This window comes from Lepus europaeus, chromosome 7 (genome assembly GCF_033115175.1).
Source record: "Lepus europaeus isolate LE1 chromosome 7, mLepTim1.pri, whole genome shotgun sequence".
Lineage (NCBI taxonomy): Eukaryota > Metazoa > Chordata > Mammalia > Lagomorpha > Leporidae > Lepus > Lepus europaeus.
This window is the reverse complement of record NC_084833.1, coordinates 113,100,532-113,117,750: the sequence shown is the minus strand read 5'-3', so window position 1 is coordinate 113,117,750 and position 17,219 is coordinate 113,100,532. Positions and strand designations below refer to the sequence as shown.

At 41.4% G+C, this 17,219-nt stretch overlaps 1 protein-coding gene across 1 annotated transcript in view; it reads left to right on the top strand.

The window, feature by feature from the left end:
- Positions 1–7,462: 7,462 nt before the first annotated feature.
- The window catches only part of LOC133764753 (olfactory receptor 4D5), a 64,935-nt gene continuing 55,178 nt past the window's right edge, over positions 7,463–17,219 (top strand). The window contains exon 1 of the mRNA XM_062198437.1: positions 7,463–7,510. The gene's annotated coding sequence lies outside the window, so the exon portion shown is untranslated. The remainder of the gene's footprint in view (positions 7,511–17,219) is intronic.

The window sequence follows — 17,219 nt, the reverse complement described above, 5'->3', positions numbered from 1 at the left end:
GGCCACTGCTACACAGTTGGCAGGCTGTCCCTGAAGAAACAAGGAAAGGAAACTCAGCTTGGGTGATTGTACAAATAACCATCGAAAGCGTATTATTGAGAGTGGGTTATATTGAGAACTGGGTCACGGCATATCGTCCTCCATGTAAAGTCACTACTGTGGCTTTGACAAAGTCAAAATACTATTTAGACACACTTCTGTAAAACTAAGAATAAGATTGCTTAAAAATCTCTACACTTCCTTCAGTTATAGAATTCTATACTTTTTAATGGGGTGGAATTTTGTGCATTTCTACTCTTTCAGCTTCCATTATCCAGCAAAAAATGTGCTAAAGTGCTGACTCATGCTTTAAACATGGAAATCTTTGTCTTTGAAACTTCCAAATACACATTCACGTACAGATCGGACAGAGCAAACATCACAACAATCCTTCAGACACCACCACAGTCCAGACACCATCTTTTCCCTGCACCATCTCAACAGAGTGATTTTAGCACCATACAAATTCTAGAGTTTGTTTTTGCAGTTAGGAAATATGATGGATACAGGATGTGGTCTGACAAAGCTAGGGGGAAAACACAGTCATAGCTGGAATATAGTAGAGCGGTTCTGCCTTCCATTTAAGAAACCTAGAAAATTATTGATTTATAGTTCCCAAATATTCTCCCCCACACAAAGGCTATGTTTTTGTGTCTCTTGTTAACTCTCAGTCATTGAAATTATTTAGTATCAAGCCTTTTAAGATACAGAATCCCATGTAGATGTGGCCAATGAGGAATCCTTCCTAGGCTCAGTGAAGGGCCTCAGGGACGTTTTTGATGTCTTGCTCTACCTTCTGGTTACTAGAACATCCTGCCGTTGAAGCTTTTACTAAATGCTCTTGAATACTCTAAATGATTCCCCAAAATAAAATGATTGAATCTTTAAAAATTTGCTTATTTCCTTTTCTCTGTATAACTTCCTTTTTTTTCTTATCATTTTTTTTCCCCAAGTGGCTGAACTATGTTCCACTCCTCCCCGCCATGGGCTTGTTTGCCTTAGAGATTTAGATTAGAAAATCTCATGGGGATTTGGGTCACAAGAAGTTAATTAACAATCTTATTGTAAAAGAATGTTGGTTTTGCAATAACTAATCACAAATACAAAGTTTTAGAAGGGACCAAGCAGACTTGCTAGGGGATCTTTGGGGATTTCCCCAGTTAAATTGATTTATTCACTTAAAGGAAAAAGAGTAGTTTTTTAAAAAACAAAAAAACAAAAACAAAAACAAAAAAAAAAAACAAAAACAAAACTATGAGGAAGCTGAAAGCATGGAACGTGTGTCATATTTCTTAACTCATTGATACAATGAGAAATCTACTCCAACTACCGAATATTTTAGCATTTCAGGCACCATGGTACTTCCAAATATATTAGCATAGAATTAAAAAAAAATTCCAGATGAAAATATGGTCATAGTAAATTCCATGTTTTTTTTTTTTTTATCCAAGTGCTGTTCCTGTTAAAAAAGGTGAGCCCTTGACTTGAGCTCAGCTCAGCACAATTCTGTCCAACAGTCTCCACTTATGTTCCACAGCTGCAAGCTTGCCCTAAACTTCTGCTGTTTCAATAAAAATTCCCCTTAAGTATTCTCTTCTTGAATAAAAAGTCTACTTTTTAACCTTCACAGAAATCTGGCTTTTACCTAAGAACCCTGGTTCCCCTGCATGTCTTTCAAATGAGAATGGGCACCCTGTTTTCCATGTTCCAGAGGGTTGGGCTGGAGGAAAATCCTAATTATAATAATACAATAATAAGGTTATGTCATTTTATATTGAATTTTAATTACCTCATATCAAACTTATTAATTTATTAATATCTTAAAAATTTTTTTTTGACAGGCAGAGTTAGACAGTGAAAGAGAGACAGTGAGAGAGAGAGACAGAGAGAAAGGTCTTCCTTCCGTTGGTTCACCCCCCCCAAATGGCTGCTACGGCTGGTGCACTATGCTGATCCGAAGCCAGGAGCCAGGTGTTTCCTCCTGGTCTCCCATGCGGGTGCAGGGCCCAAGCACTTGGGCCATCCTCCACTGCCTTCCCAGGCCACAACAGAGAGCTGGACTGGAAGAGGAACAACCAGGACAGAATCCGGTGCCCCAACTGGGACTAGAACCCAGGGTGCCGGTGCCATAGGTGGAGGATTAGTCTAGTGAGCCGCGGCGCCAGCCTGATTTATTAATATCTTAAAATTAATTTATTAATGTATAATATACATAATTTAATCAGTTCATTAATTTATTAATTGATTTATTAAATCATTAATTTAATTGATTATTTTATATCGATTTTAATTATGTTACGTGGTATATAATGTATTATATTATTCATTTTGTAAAAAATCATTTTGTTACTTTGCTCCCAATTACAACTTGAGATTAGAAAATTATTTCAGTTTTTTATGAAACTCCTCTGAGGGTTGTAGGATGTACTTTTGCAAGGTTTTTCATTCTGCCATTTATTGCTTAACTGAGTTTCAAGAAAGTAGTAAAAACTCTTAAGCAAAACAACTATGGAAGAGGTTTTTTAAAAGACTGGACTTGAAAATCCCCATTCACACTGTTAGTAAAGACTATTTTACTGGATGGTGTGAATAGTTCACAAAAGGCCCTAAGATTTGCATAGCTTCATCTTAAGTTCCACGACCATCTCCTGCATTCCTCTTACATCATCAACTTCACTAGGAGAACTGCTCAGTCTCTGAAGTTCCAAGCTTCAGAGTTTCAATCTTGGACCATTACCTCCAATTAAACAGTCCTTTATATTTTTTAAATTATTTATTTTAAAGTCAGAGCTATATATATATATATATATATATATATATATATATATAGAGAGAGAGAGAGAGAGAGAGAGAGATCTTCCATCTGCTGGCTCAGATTCAAATTCACACCTGTACGGGATGCGACATTGTAGGTGGCAGCTTTATCTACTTTGCCACAATGCTGCCCCTTCCCCCCATTAAACATCGTTTGGTTCCCAAATACTCTCCCCATGGTTTCCTTCAGACGTCAGCTTCTGAATGGCTGTGTGTTCTCTCAGGCCTTGTGCCTTGAGCTGTATGTGAGTGTGTGAGGGCCCTTCAGAAGATTCATAGGAAAACGGAATTGTAAAGTAAACTGAAAATAGACCTTTGTAAAAGTTAAGAATGGGAATAGGAGAGAGAGGAGGAAGAAGGGTGGGGGAGTGGGCAGGAGGGAGAGTAGGATGAGAAGAATCACTATGTTCCTAAATCTGTATATATGAAATGCATGAAATTTATATACCTTAAATAAAATTTAAAAAATAAAATTACTACATAATAAAAAACAAATCCATTCAGAAAAGTAAAAAAAAAGAACATTTTCCATAAATGTGTGAAGACCATAGTTGAAGATTTGAATGAAGCTAAGAGTACATATATATATATATACCCACACATATAAAATATATATAATAATATTGTAGCAAGTGCACTTATGTATGTACATGGATGTACACATGAGGGTACCTCATGGTTTGTGGAAAAATGGAGTTAAAAAATAATGCAAATTTTAAAAAGTACTTTTGTATGTGTACGGTTATATGCTGTGTAACAAGGGGTTCAGCCTAAAATTTTATGGCCTGCCTTGCTAAATTTATGTCTCATGGGGCCTCACTGTGAGTTGCCCTGCTTGCTCCAGCGATTCCTCGCATTGCCCAGCAGGAAGGTACCCTGCACGCCTACCACAGTCAGCAGGCCAGCTGCTCCCCAGCGGCAGTATTCAACCTAATGAGCTGGAACTGCTGGCCAGCCAGGCAATGGTTGACAGGGCTCCTGAGCACAACCCCCACCACCCTGCATGGCACACGGTGTGCTCGCCTGGCTGTGAGGACCCAGGGGCCAATAATAAACTGCTGCAACCTTATCTGCCTGGATCCAGTGCTGTGCTTTGGCCATCTCCAGAATCCTGGACCAGGACTCCCTCCCTCCCCAGCAAGGTGAAGGGGAGGCAAACACAACTTGGGAAGGCAGCACTTAAGCCAGGCCTGTGTGTATTTTGTGTGTGTGTGTGTGTGGGGAGGGGGGAGATAATACTCAGAAGTATGAGAGGGTTGAGGGGGAATTCTGGTGAGAAAATACATGTGAAATATCGAGTGAGAATCGTGATAAAATGGATAGGATGGCAGCACATGACTGCTTAGAAGTGATAACTGCCATTTAAACTCTTCATGCTCACCATCATTTTATTTTTAAAGATTAATTATTTATTTTTAAAATTTATTTTGAAAGGCAGAGATATGGGGAGAGGGATGAGAGAGAGATAGTGATAGATTTTTTAAAAAAGATTTATTTATTTATTTGAAAGAGTTATACAGAGAGAGAAGCAGAGAAAGAGAGAAAGAGAACTTCCATCCACTAGTTCAGTCCTCAAATGGCTGCAACAGCTAAGCCTGGGCGAAGCTAGGAGACAGAAGCTTCTTCCAGGTCTCCCATTTGGGTACAGGGACCCAATCACTTGGGCCATCCTCTGCTGCTTTCTCAGGTGAATAAGCAGGGAGCTGGATCAGAAGTGGAGTAGCTGGGACTTGAACTGACACGCATGTGGGATGTCAGCACTGTAAGCTCCGGCTTAATGCATTGTGCCACAGTACTTGCTGAGGGAGGAGGGAGGTAGGGAGGGAGGGAAAGAAAGAGAAAGAGAAAGAAAGAGAAAGAGAAAGAGAAAGAGAAAGAGAGAGAGAGAGAGAGAGAGAGAGAGAGAGAGAGAGAGAGAGAAAGGGAGAGAGAAAGGGAGAGAGAAATGAATATCTTTCACCTGTTGGTTCACTACCCAGATACCCACTACAGCTGGAGAGCTGGGCCAGCCTAAGCCAAGAGTGTGAACGCAGTTTGGGTCTCCCACGTGGGCAGAAGGGACAGAAGTACTTGAGCCAACACCTGCTGCCTCCTAAGGAGAACATTATTAGGAAACTGGGATTCGGATCAGAGCAGGGATTCAAACTCAGCACTGAGATTTGGGATGTGGATGTCCCAAGCAGCATCTTAACCACTGGGCCAAATGGCATGTGCTTATCACTTTAAATTAAATAGCCCAGCTACTAAAACCCAAAGCAAGTCCCTTGTTTGTAACTTTACAACAGGACAATTTTTAAGGACTCCCATAAAATGGAGATAAAATGTACAGGTGTGGTTTGGGGTTCAGACTAAATCTTTTTCATGCACTGGCAGGGCAAGGGTGTTATTTTATGCTGAGAACATTTGACAAATAAAAATGTTATTAATGCTTTCCTAGTTTTTTTTTTTTTCCTGTGAACTCCACAACTCTTATTATATAGGTTTTTTGGTAATCTGATATTCTCCATAGTGTATCATAGACACTCTCCCCCAACATTTAGTAAGTGCTTCATAAATGTTGAATGAGCAAGAGGCTACATCCACAAGGGGAGCTACTATTAAGCTGGCAGACAGAATGGCAGGTTGTGGTTCTGCGCTCATATTGCCTAAATTTGAAAGTTCTACCCCACGTGAGCCTTTGTTTTCTCATTTCTTCATTGAGAGGCTGGAGCAGTGTGCCCTATTCTGTATCTGTGGTTGTGGGGAAACAGTACTGTGTGACCACTGAGAAAATGGGTGTTAAGTCAGAGAGTCCTCAGGTTGACTACACTTATCACCTAGGTGATCTGGGGGCACTTAATCTCTCCACTCCTCAGTCATCTCAGCTGTCAAATGAGTAATACTGACACCATAAAGTCATCCCCAAAAGTGAAACAAAATGAAGCATGTGAAGCCTTTAGCGGTTTACCTGCCACGTGATAAATGCTTGATATTGTAGTGAGATGTGCCTGGGTTAAAGACCCATCAGCACCCTGGTGCTTGGAGGACAGACGTAGAAAAGTTCAGTGTGTTTCCATAAATATGCAGGCTTGTTCCTGAAACATTGCTCTGCATTGGCCTGCTGATCAGTTTTTATTACATTGTGAAAGTCTTTCATCTACAGACTTATGGAGAAATAGATTCCTTTCTAGTATTAGAGCTTTTTCCCAGGTTCATAGACCTCTCATATGTATAAAAAAGGTCTGTGAACTGGTATTTGCATGAAAAAATTTAAATTTATGAACATGTGTGCTTTTCTCCCTCCTAAAGGATAACACCCCCCAATGAAACTTGCACAGTATTATTTCTGACGTAGCTGTATTCTCACTTTGAAATTGTAAGATTGCAAACACTGTTTTTTTGAATGTTTGAAACTCCCCAGCCATATTTATCACATTGCCATTATCAAGTTTTCCTTGTAGACTTGCTGTAGCCAGACACAGGTGAATGTAGGAATAGTTGCCCTGGCAGGAAGGTAAGAAGAAAAATTAAATAGAGTTCAGGAAAGTAGAGTCCAGATAGATACAGTTTGCTTTAAAAAGTTAAGAGCATTCAGGCAAGGACCCTTGAGAAATTCTGCAACTTATGCTGTTTTGTGTGTGAACGTGCTGCCAGTCTTACATGTTTAGTCACACTAAGAATTCCAGGGAATCCTAAAATATATGTGCTGCTTTGATATAGTCCGTTTTATGTATTTATCCATACATTTACTGTGCCTTCATTCATTGCGTACTGGATTCCTCTTTTGTGCCAGACTGTTCACGGACCATGTCTATGGTATCTTCTTGCTGTAGACATTTGGCTCCTACGGTTCTTTAGTTTAGACATGCCACTGTCATTGAGTGGAATTCACCTTGCTTTTTTAAGAAGTCCTAAACTACCTGAAATAGCCAGCTGACAAAGACGTTGAACTTCTTTCCAGGTGTCTAATTGAGAATTAAGTGATGTTTTGATAAAATGCAACATGCTAGGAATGGTCTCACGACTCTCTTGAAGCATCCACAAGAACTAAGTCTGACTTAGGGCACATCACAGGCCAGGATTCATTTGAAACAACAGGGACTCTTCAAAAAATTTAAGCCTTTTATTTCATGCATGCTTTAAACACATGAAAATAAACCTGAAAATATAGATGGAGAGACACAATCAATCGTGGTCTTGTTTATTTTTTTATTTACTTCCAGGCAGAGTTGGACAGTGAGAGAGAGAGAGAGAGAGAGAGAGAGAGTGAAGACAGGGAGAAAGGTCTTCTTTCCATTGGTTCACTCCCCTAATGGCCACCATTGCACCGATCCGAAGCCAGGAGCCGGGTACTTCCTCCCGGTCTCCCACGTGGTTGCAGGGACCCAAGGACTTGGGCCATCCTCCACTGCCCTCCCGGGCCACAGCAGAGAGCTGGACTGCACGAGGAGCAACCGGGACTAGAACCCGGGGTGCCGGCGCCGCAGGCGGAGGATTAGCCAAATGAGCCACGGCGCAATCTTGTTTTAGAGCCGAGATTATCGAGGTCCGGCAGGCGACTCAAGAAGACGCGCAAGTATGACGTCATCACCACGCCGGCCGAGCGCGTGCAGATGGCCCCGCTGAAGGAGGAGGAGGACGACGACCCGGACGCCGCGGTGTTCGACATCAGGTACAGGTGCGCGTCCGGGGAGGGCAGGCGGGCGGGGAGCTGGGCCGCGGGGCCGCCCCGCATGGCGGCTTCTCCTCAGGCCCGGGCCTCCGGCCAGCGGCGTGCGGGCAGCAGAGCCCCTGGGTCTCCGGGTGCCCTCCGGGACGCCGCGGGCAGCAGAGCCCCTGGGTCTCCGGGTGCCCTCCGGGACGCCGCGGGCAGCAGAGCCCCTGGGTCTCCGGGTGCCCTCCGGGACGCCGCGGGCCCCCGCAGCCAGCGCGGTTTTCCACGCAGGCACCGCCTTCGCGCCCCCAACCCCTGGGGACCCTCGGGCCGCAGGTCTCTGTGCGTGCGGGTCCCTGCTGGGCGCGGGCCCAGGGTGCGGGGCCTCGTGTGTTCACAGCGTGCTCGGATCCTGCCCTTCGTGACCGTGAGTTTTCTGAAGATACGGCCTTTCGCCTTTTATGCAGCAGCCTTGCCAAGTTCTTAGTGATTCCAGGACTAGAAATGTGGCTGCTTTGGGTTTTCCTTTTAACATTTTATTTGAAAGGGGGAGGGGGGGAGGGGAGGGAGGTCTTCCATCGTCTGGTTCACTCCCCTAGTGCCTGCGTCAGCCGGGCTGGGCCAGTCCGGAGCCAGGAGCCTGGAACTCTGCCGGGCGCTCCCCGTGGCTGACAGGGGCCCGGGTACTTGGGCCATCGGCCGCCGTCTGCAGGGTGGGCGTCGGCAGGGTGCTGGCATCAGAGCCAGGCAGATAACTTCCTTCTTATTCAAACCTCTTCTTGCTTTTTGTTTCTTTGCATTAATTATTTCATCTCTCTGCAGTGGGAAAGGAAGAATAGTTATGCATTGTTTTGAAAAGTTCCTTTCTCTACACTGTTACTTTTCCTCCAGATCAATCATTTTTTACCTATGTATTTGTTTTGGATTTAAATTTTTCAGTGTGATTTTTGGTGATCTTTTCTTTCTATTTAAATCAAGAGCAAAATATTAAGGTTCTGTCTGGGAATGGCGTTAATGGACGAGACTCACTGATGTTTGGATGGCAGTGCATAGCAGTCACGTTGTGCCAGGGTTTGGACGTGATTGTTCTCCCTGAGTTCATGCAGGAGTTTAGTCCCCAAAGTCTTACGTGAATGGTATTAAAGAGGAAATCCTGTTATGGCTATAATGTTTAGAGGTGGTGCCATTAGGAAGTGATCACATGAATAGTGGGAGTCCACATGACTGAATTCTTGTGGCTTTATAAAGAGAGAAAGGCACAGACAGAGATGAATTCGTGCTCTTGTTGTGATGTCAAGAAGCCCAAGGAACCATCACAAGAGCCTGCACCATGATGTTTGGGTATTATACTTCCAGAATCATGGTCCAAAAATAATTTATTTTCTTTATTCTTTTTGTAAAGATTTATTAATTTCAATGGGTTCACTCCTCAAATGACCTTAATGACTGGGGTTGAGTCAGACTGGAGCCAGGAGGAGGAAGCTTCATCTCCCACATGGGTGCGGGGCTCAAGCATTTGGGCCATCTTCCCAGGTGCATAAACTGGGAGCTGGATGGGAAGCGGAGCAACTGGGTCTTGAACTGCTACTCTTTTTTTTTTTTTTTTTGAGAGGCAGAGTTATAGACAGAGAGAGAGACAGAAAGGTCTTCCTTCCGTTGGTTCACCTCCAAATGGCCGCTGCGGCCGGCGCACTGCACCGATCCAAAGCCAGGGGCCAGGTGCTTCCTCCTGGTCTCCCATGTGGGTGCAGGGTTCCAAGCACTTAGGCCATCCTCCACTGCCTTTTTAAAAGATTTATTTATTTATTTGTAAGTCAGAGTTACACAGAGAGGAGAGGCAGAGAGAGAAAGAGGTCTTCCATCTAATGGTTCACTCCCCAGTTGGCCACAATGGCCAGGGTGGCGCCGATCCGAAGCCAGGAGCCAGGAGCTTCTTCTGGGTCTCCCACGTGGGTGCAATGGCCCAAGAACTTGAGCATCTTCCACTGCTTTTACAGGCCACAGCAGAGAGCTGGATTGGAAGTGGAGCAGCTGGGTCTTGAACTGGCACCCATATGGGGTGCTGGCACTTTTGGCCAGGGCATTAACCCACCTCACCACAGCACCAGCCCAAAGATCCACTTTCTGACCCTATTACCAAACTGTTGTCTACTTCCCAAGACTTACCGTAAATCTGTACTTAATCATAGTTTTTATTATCTGGTTCCTTCAATGCTGTGGAGAATAAGACTCTTACTTCTGCCCATTAAGCATATTTATCTTTTTGTTCTTCAGAATGTAGCCATTGGAGAGTTGCCACGCAATTACCTTTCCAATAAAATGTTAGTCTCCACTCTTGAGCTACAGCATGTGGCTTACTTGGCAACCTCTCATAACTGATTAGAGGGAGAATCCTATTCGGCTCTGGCATTAGGTAACTTATTAGGGCCATCCAAAATAAGGCTGAAAGGCATTGCAGCCACTTGCTTATGTATTCAATGAGTGCCTACAGTGCCCCCTGTTTTGTAAATTTCCTTAAATACCACTTATTTTTATTAAGGAGCCTCTTTTAGCATTTATCTTTCTATTAGAAAGTTGATCTCACAAAGATTAGGTAGTATAGGTATTTGAATTCTCAAAATAATTTTATTATCTCTCTAGTAGAAGTCTCAAAGCCAACTAGCAGTTTCAACTAAAGTTGAAAAGTTGCCTATCAAAGAGTATACTTGAAGGCAGCCTCACAATTTTCTAGACCCAAACTGAATGAATCCTTTTCTCTAGGTGACAGCCATGGGCCTTGGCAAAGCTTAAGTTGCCTAAGTGTGCTCTGCTGATGCTTCTAATATCATTTGAGCAACAGGGTTGTACAGTGCCAAAGGGATCAAATGGCTCTTTGAAGCTGTAACACAACCTGATGTTAATTACAGCCCTTTTCAAACTCAGCTATTTCTCTACTAACTTTATAAATAGAAACTAATAAAATTCTCACATGTAGCACGATTTCTCCAGAAACCAAATAACCCTTTGATCTTTTTGCTTCCTCTTTTGATTTTTGAGCAGTTAGAAACAACTACTTATTTAGTAATTATTTGAAAAATATTGCTGTTGGCTTCAGTCTAAGAATTGTATAGCTTTGCTGCATTTTAATTTCACCCAGGTTATCAGGCCACTCATCATATAATTAACTAACATTGGAATTAAATCTTCGCTTGCTCTATAGATTGTGATATCAATGTTAGACTATCAATGTAATGAGATTAAAATACTTTTTAAAATTTTTTTTTTAATTTTTATTTTTTGACAGGCAGAGTGTATAGTGAGAGAGAGAGAGACAGAGAGAAAGGTCTTCCTTTTTGCCGTTGGTTCACCCTCCAATGGCCGCTGCGGCCAGCACATCGTGCTGATCCGAAGGCAGGAGCCAGGTTCTTCTCCTGGTCTCCCATGGGCCCAAGCACTTGGGCCATCCTCCACTGCCTTCCCAGGCCATAGCAGAAAGCTGGCCTGGAAGAGGGGCAACCGGGATAGAATCCGGTGCCCCAACCGGGACTAGAACCCGGTGTGCCGGCGCCACAAGGCGGAGGATTAGCCTGTTAAGCCACGGCGCCGGCCGAGATTAAAATACTTTTACCTAATATATACTAAACTAATCTTTTGTATATAAAGAGAATTGAAAATGAATCATGATGTGATTGGAAGGGGAGAGGGAGCGGGAAAGGGGAGGGTTGTGGGTGGGAGGGAAGTTTTGGGAGGGGGAAGCCATTGTAACCCATAAACTGTACTTTGGAAATTTATATTCATTAAATAAAAGTTCAATTAAAAAAAATAAATAAAAATACTTTTCAATGAACTCATTTTTAGAAAACTTTCAGAAAATAAAGACAAGCCACATATTGAGAGAAAACAATTGCAAAATAAGTGTGTCTGATAAGTGACTTTAATCTAAAACATACTTTAAAATCTTTACAACTCAGTAAGACAAGTTAATAGATATTTTTAAAAGTTGATCAAAAGATTTGAACATTTCAAATATACATTTCACTAGATGTTTCAAATTTGATGCTAGACAAACAGGAAGTAAATGCCTGTCAAGATCAGTTATATTATTAGTCATTAGAGAAATGCAAAGTAAATATAAAATTAGATGCTTCTGTTATATATTATGCACCAGAATGGCTAAAATTGATCCAGACAACACCAAATGTTGGCAAAGATGTGAAATTACAGGATTCTCACACAACACTGGTAGCAATGAGAAAGCAACACTGATTTTGGAAACCTCCTGAATAATTTTTTTGGAGTTAGACCTGTACATATCAAACAATCTAGTAACTGCACACCTATGAATGTATTCAAGAGAAATGAAAACACAAATATTTCCACAAAAATGTGAATTCTAGGGGCTGGAGCTGTGGTGTAGTAAATTAATCCTCCACCTGTGGCGCCAGCATCCCATTTGGACATCAGTTCTAGTCCGGCTGCTCCTCATCTAATCCAGCTCTCTGCTATGTCCTGGGAAAGCATTGGAAGATGGCACAAGTGGTTAGGCCCCTGCAGCCACATAGGAGACCGGAAAGAATCTCCTGGCTCCTGGCTTTGGATTGGCGCAGCTCCAGCTGTTGTGGCCATTTAGGGAGTGAACCAACAGAAGGAAGACCTTTCTCTTCTCTTTCTCTCACTGTCTGTAACTCTACCTCTCAAATAAATAAATAGAATCTAAAAAAAAATGAATTCCAGCATTTATAGGAACTTTATGCATAATAGTAAAAACTTGAAACAACTCAAACTTGAAACAATTCAAATGTCAACTCAAATGAGATAAACTTTGATACATACTTATTATATATATGTAATATATAAAATACATACATAGAATCCCTATCATAGGTAATCCTCAAAAGTACAAAGGAAGAAATGCCTTGAATTAATTAACACTTGAGTTAATGTCAGAGCATCAGATTTAGTGAAAGAAAATAGACAGAAAAAGACTACATACTATAAGATGACAGATATATGCTAGAAAATTCAGTAGCAGGAAACAGGGAGGTGAGGAGAAAAGAGTATTCACAATAAAAAGTTATAAGGAGATACTTTATGGTGATGAAAATATTTTAGACCACTTCTGTGGTAATGATGGCTGTCTAACAGTACACATTTGTCAAAACTTAACAAATTGTACATTTTAAATTGCCTGTTGTATATAAATCAAATTTCAATAAAATGGATTTGAAAATATGTACATAGGCATAGATATATAAAACATTTTTCAATATATTTTGTATATTTTAGAAAAAAATTTTAAAAGTTTTCCAAGTTTTTATTTTCCTGAAGCTTAAAATCAGGTGTCTAAGATTTTCCTTTTTTTTTTTTTTTGCTCTTGGGTTCTAAGAATTTATTAAAAAATAAAATATACCACCCAAGAGAGTCTCTTCTCCTAGGAGAGCTTACATTTGTAACTGTAATTTGTTACTGTAGTTCTAACGTTCTTTTATTGCAATACCAATGAACAACTCCCAACCCCCCTTACCTCTCAGAAACCTTTTGCTTAAGGAATACATACTTAATGTATTTTATACATACAACTTTAGGAATATGGTGATTCTATCCACTGTACCTGCCCTCTTACTGCTCCCTCTTTTATTCCCATTTTTATTTTTTACTAAGATTTATTTTCTTTTTTAAAATTTTTTATTTATTTATTTTATTTTTGACAGGCAGACAGAGAGAGAGAGAGAGAGAGAGAGAGAGAGAGAAAGGTCTTCCTTTGCCATTGGTTCACCCTCCAATGGCCGCCGCGGCTGGCATGCTGCAGCCGGCGCACCGCACTGATCTGAAGGCAGGTGCCAGGTGCTTATCCTGGCCTCCCATGGGGTGCAGGGCCCAAGTACTTGGGCCATCCTCCACTGCACTCCCTGGCCACAGCAGAGAGCTGGCCTGGAAGAGGGGCAACTGGGACAGAATCCGGTGCCCCGACCGGGACTAGAACCCGGTGTGCTGGCGCCGCTAGGGGGAGGATTAGCCTGTTGAGCCACAGCGCCAGCCAAGATTTATTTTCAATTAACTTTATACACACATAAAATGTATACTAAGTAAAAGGTTGAACAAAATGTATAAAAAATAATTTTTCCTCAGCAGTCGAGACAAGGGCTGGTCAAAGTCATTGCATCTTGAAGTGTTAATTTCACTTCTACAAAGTACTTTTTAGATGCTCTATTAGTTATCACAGATCAGGGAGAACATATGGTATTTGCCCTTTGGGACTGGCTTATTTCACTAAGTATGATGTTTTCCAGTTTCACACTTTTTGTTGTGGACAAGAAGATTTCATTTTTTTTAAAATACTGTATAGTATTTATAGATAGAGTACATATCCAATACTTTCTCTATCCAGTCTTAATTGGACGGGCATTTGGGTTGATTCCATATCTTAGCTATTGTGAATTGAGCTGCAACAAGTAAACATGAGGGTAGAGAGAACTCATTCATATGTTGATTTTATTTCTCTTGGTTAAATTCCCAAGAATGATGGCTAGGTCATATGGTAGGTCTATATTCAGATTTCTGAGGTATCCTCATACTGTCTTCAACAGTGGCTGGATCAGTTTATATTCCCTCCAGTAGTGGATTAGGGTGCATTTTTTTCCACATCATTGCCAGCATTTGTTGTTTGTTGATTTCTGTATGAAAGCCATTCTAACTGGGGTGAGATGAAACCTCACTGTGGTTTTGATTTGCATTTCCCTGCTGGCTAGTGATCCTGAACATTTTTCATGTGTGTGTTGGCTAGTTGGATTTCCTCTTTTGAAAAATGCCTGATTAAGTCCTTTACCCATTTCTTAACTGGGTTGTTTATTTTATTGTTGTTGAGTTTCTTGATCTCTTTATATATTCTGGTTATTAATCCTTTAGCAGTTGCATAGTTTGCAAACAATTTCTTCCATTCCATCAGTTGCCTCTTCACTTTGCTGAGTGTTTCATTTGCAGTGCAGAAGCTTCTCAATTTGATGTAATCCTTTTTGTCAATTTAGGCTTTGATTGCCTGTGCCTCTGGAGACTTTTCCAAGAAGTCTTTACTGATGCCAATGTCTTGAAAAGGTTACCCAAGGTTCTCTAATAATTTGATGGTATCAGCTCATAGATTTAGGTCTTTGACCCATTTTAGATGGATTTTTTTTGGTGTAAGGTGTAAGGTAAAGGTCTTGCTTCATGCTTCTTCTGCATGTGGAGGTCCAATTTTCCCTGCACTATTTGTTGAAGAGACTGTCTTTATTCCAGGGATTGATTTTAGCTCCTTTGTCAAAGATAAGTTGGTTGTAGATGCATGGGTTGATTTCTGGCATTTCTATTCTGTTCCATTGGTCTACCCATCTGATTTTGTACCAGTACCAGGATGTTTTAATTACAGTTGCCCTATAGTATATCTTGAAATCTGGTATTGTGATGCCTCTGGCTTTGACTTTGTTGTATAATATTGCTTTAGCTATTTGGGATCTCTTGTGTTTCCATATGAATTGCAGCATCATAAACTGCCTTGATTGTGTTGAGGAATATTCCTTATATACCCAATTGCTTAATGTTTTCATCATGAAAGGGTGCTGTACTTTATTTTGTTGTTGCTGGCTGTTCCAGGAACTCCCCTGAAAGCACAAGTTACTATACTCTATATCCTAAGAGCAGGACCGTGAGCTACTAGCTTTTTTTTTTTTTTAAGATTTATTTATTACTCACTTTTTCCCCATGAAGGATCTCTGTCCTTAATGTGTTGTACAATGTAAATTAATGCTATAACTAGTACTCAAACAGTACTTTATACTTTGTGTTTCTGTGTGGGTGCAAACTGTTGAAACCTTTACTTAATATATACTAAATTGATCTTCTGTATATAAAGATAATTGAAAATGAATCTTGATGTGACTGGAATGGGAGAGGGAGTGGAAGATGGGAGGGTTGTGAGTGGGAGGGAAGTTATGGGGGAAAGCTGTACTTTGGAAATTTATATTTATTAAATAAAAGTTTAAAAAATATTTATTTATTTAAAGATTTATTTATTTATTTGAAAGTCAGAGTTTCAGAGAGAGAGAGAGAGAGAGAGAGAGAGAGACCTTCCATCCAGTGGTTCATTCCCCAATTGGCCACAATGGCCGGAGCTGCGCCCATCTGAAGCCAGTAGCCAGGAGCTTCCTGCAGGTCTCCCATGCAGGTGCGGGGGGGGCGGGGTCCCAAGGACTTGGGCCATCTTCTACTGCTTTCCCAGGCCATATCAGAGAGCTAGATTGGAAATGGAGCAGCCGGGACTACAACCAGTGCCCATGTGGGATGCCAGTACTTCAGACCAGGGCATTATCCCACTGCACCACAGTGCTGGCCCCAATTTATTTATTTTTTTGAATGGCAGAGTTACAGAGAGGTAGAGGCATAGAGAGAAAAAAATGTCTTTCACCTGCTAGTTCACTCACCAAATGGTTGCAACGGCTGGAGCTGGGCCGATCTGTAGCCAAGATCCTGACACTTCTTCCAGGTCTCCCACATGGATGCAGGGGCCCAAGAACTTGGACTATTTTCCACTGCTTTCTCAGGCCATAGCAGAGAGCTAGATTAGAAGTAGAGTAGGCAAGACTTGAACGGCAACTATATGGATGCTGGCACTGCAGGTGGCAGCTTTACCTGCTATTTTACAGTGCTGGCCCCAAGTGATGTTGTATTTTATCAAATACTTTCTCTGCATCTATTGAGATAATCATGTGCTTTTTGTTCTGCAGTTTGTTAATATTTTATATCACATTGACTGATTTGGGAACGTTGGACCATTCCTGCATACCTGGGGTAAATCTCACTGGTCCAGATGAATGGTCTTTCTGAATGTTGTTGGATTCAGTTGGCTAGTATTTTGTTGAGGATTTTTGCGTATAAGTTCATCAATGGAAATTGGTCTATTGTTCTCTTTCTGTGTTATTTCTTTTTCAGGTTTAGGAATTAAGATGATGCTGGCTTCATAAAGGGGTTTGGGAGGATTCCCTCCATTTTTATTATTTGAGTAGCTAGAAAAGAATTGGAGTTAGTCCTTTAAGTGTCTGATAAAATTCAGCAGCGAAGCCATCTGGTCCTGAGCTTTTCTTTGTTGGAATGGTCTTTATTCCTGATTGAGTTTCTGTCTTGGTTATTGGTCTGTTTAGGTTTTCTGTGTGTTCATGGCTCACTTTAGGTAGTTTGTATGTGTCGAGGAATCCATCCATTTCTTCTAGGTTTCCTGATTTGTTGGCCTACAGCTCTTTGTAGTAATTTTTGATGATTCTTTTTATATCTGTGGTGTCTAGTGAAGGAAACGAATTTTTATATACGCCACCTGTAGCAGAGGGTAGATGTCACAGAACAGACTAATTTCCTTAGTTCTGTGGTTGGGCACAACTAAGACAGGAAGGTTCTCACCTGGCTTCCCTGAGCCAGCAGGAACACAGCACTGCTCTTCATAATGATGGTGTAGCCCAGAAGCTTACAGATGGAGACATAGTGCACAAAGGCTATGACTACCATGAGGGGAAACTCCATTTCCCCCTGAGAGAAGTGATGCAGTCAGCAAGTGATGTGATCGTCCACTCTCTAAGAGATAAGTTAGCAATGTAAAGGTAATGGGAGTTGTGAACAAAATGTCCTAGAATGAAAAACAATGGAAGAAGAAGTCCATTGGGATTTGGAGGCATTTTTGTTCATATTAAGAGAATGAGAACAATGTTTCTTGTCATGGTGAGTGTATATGTCA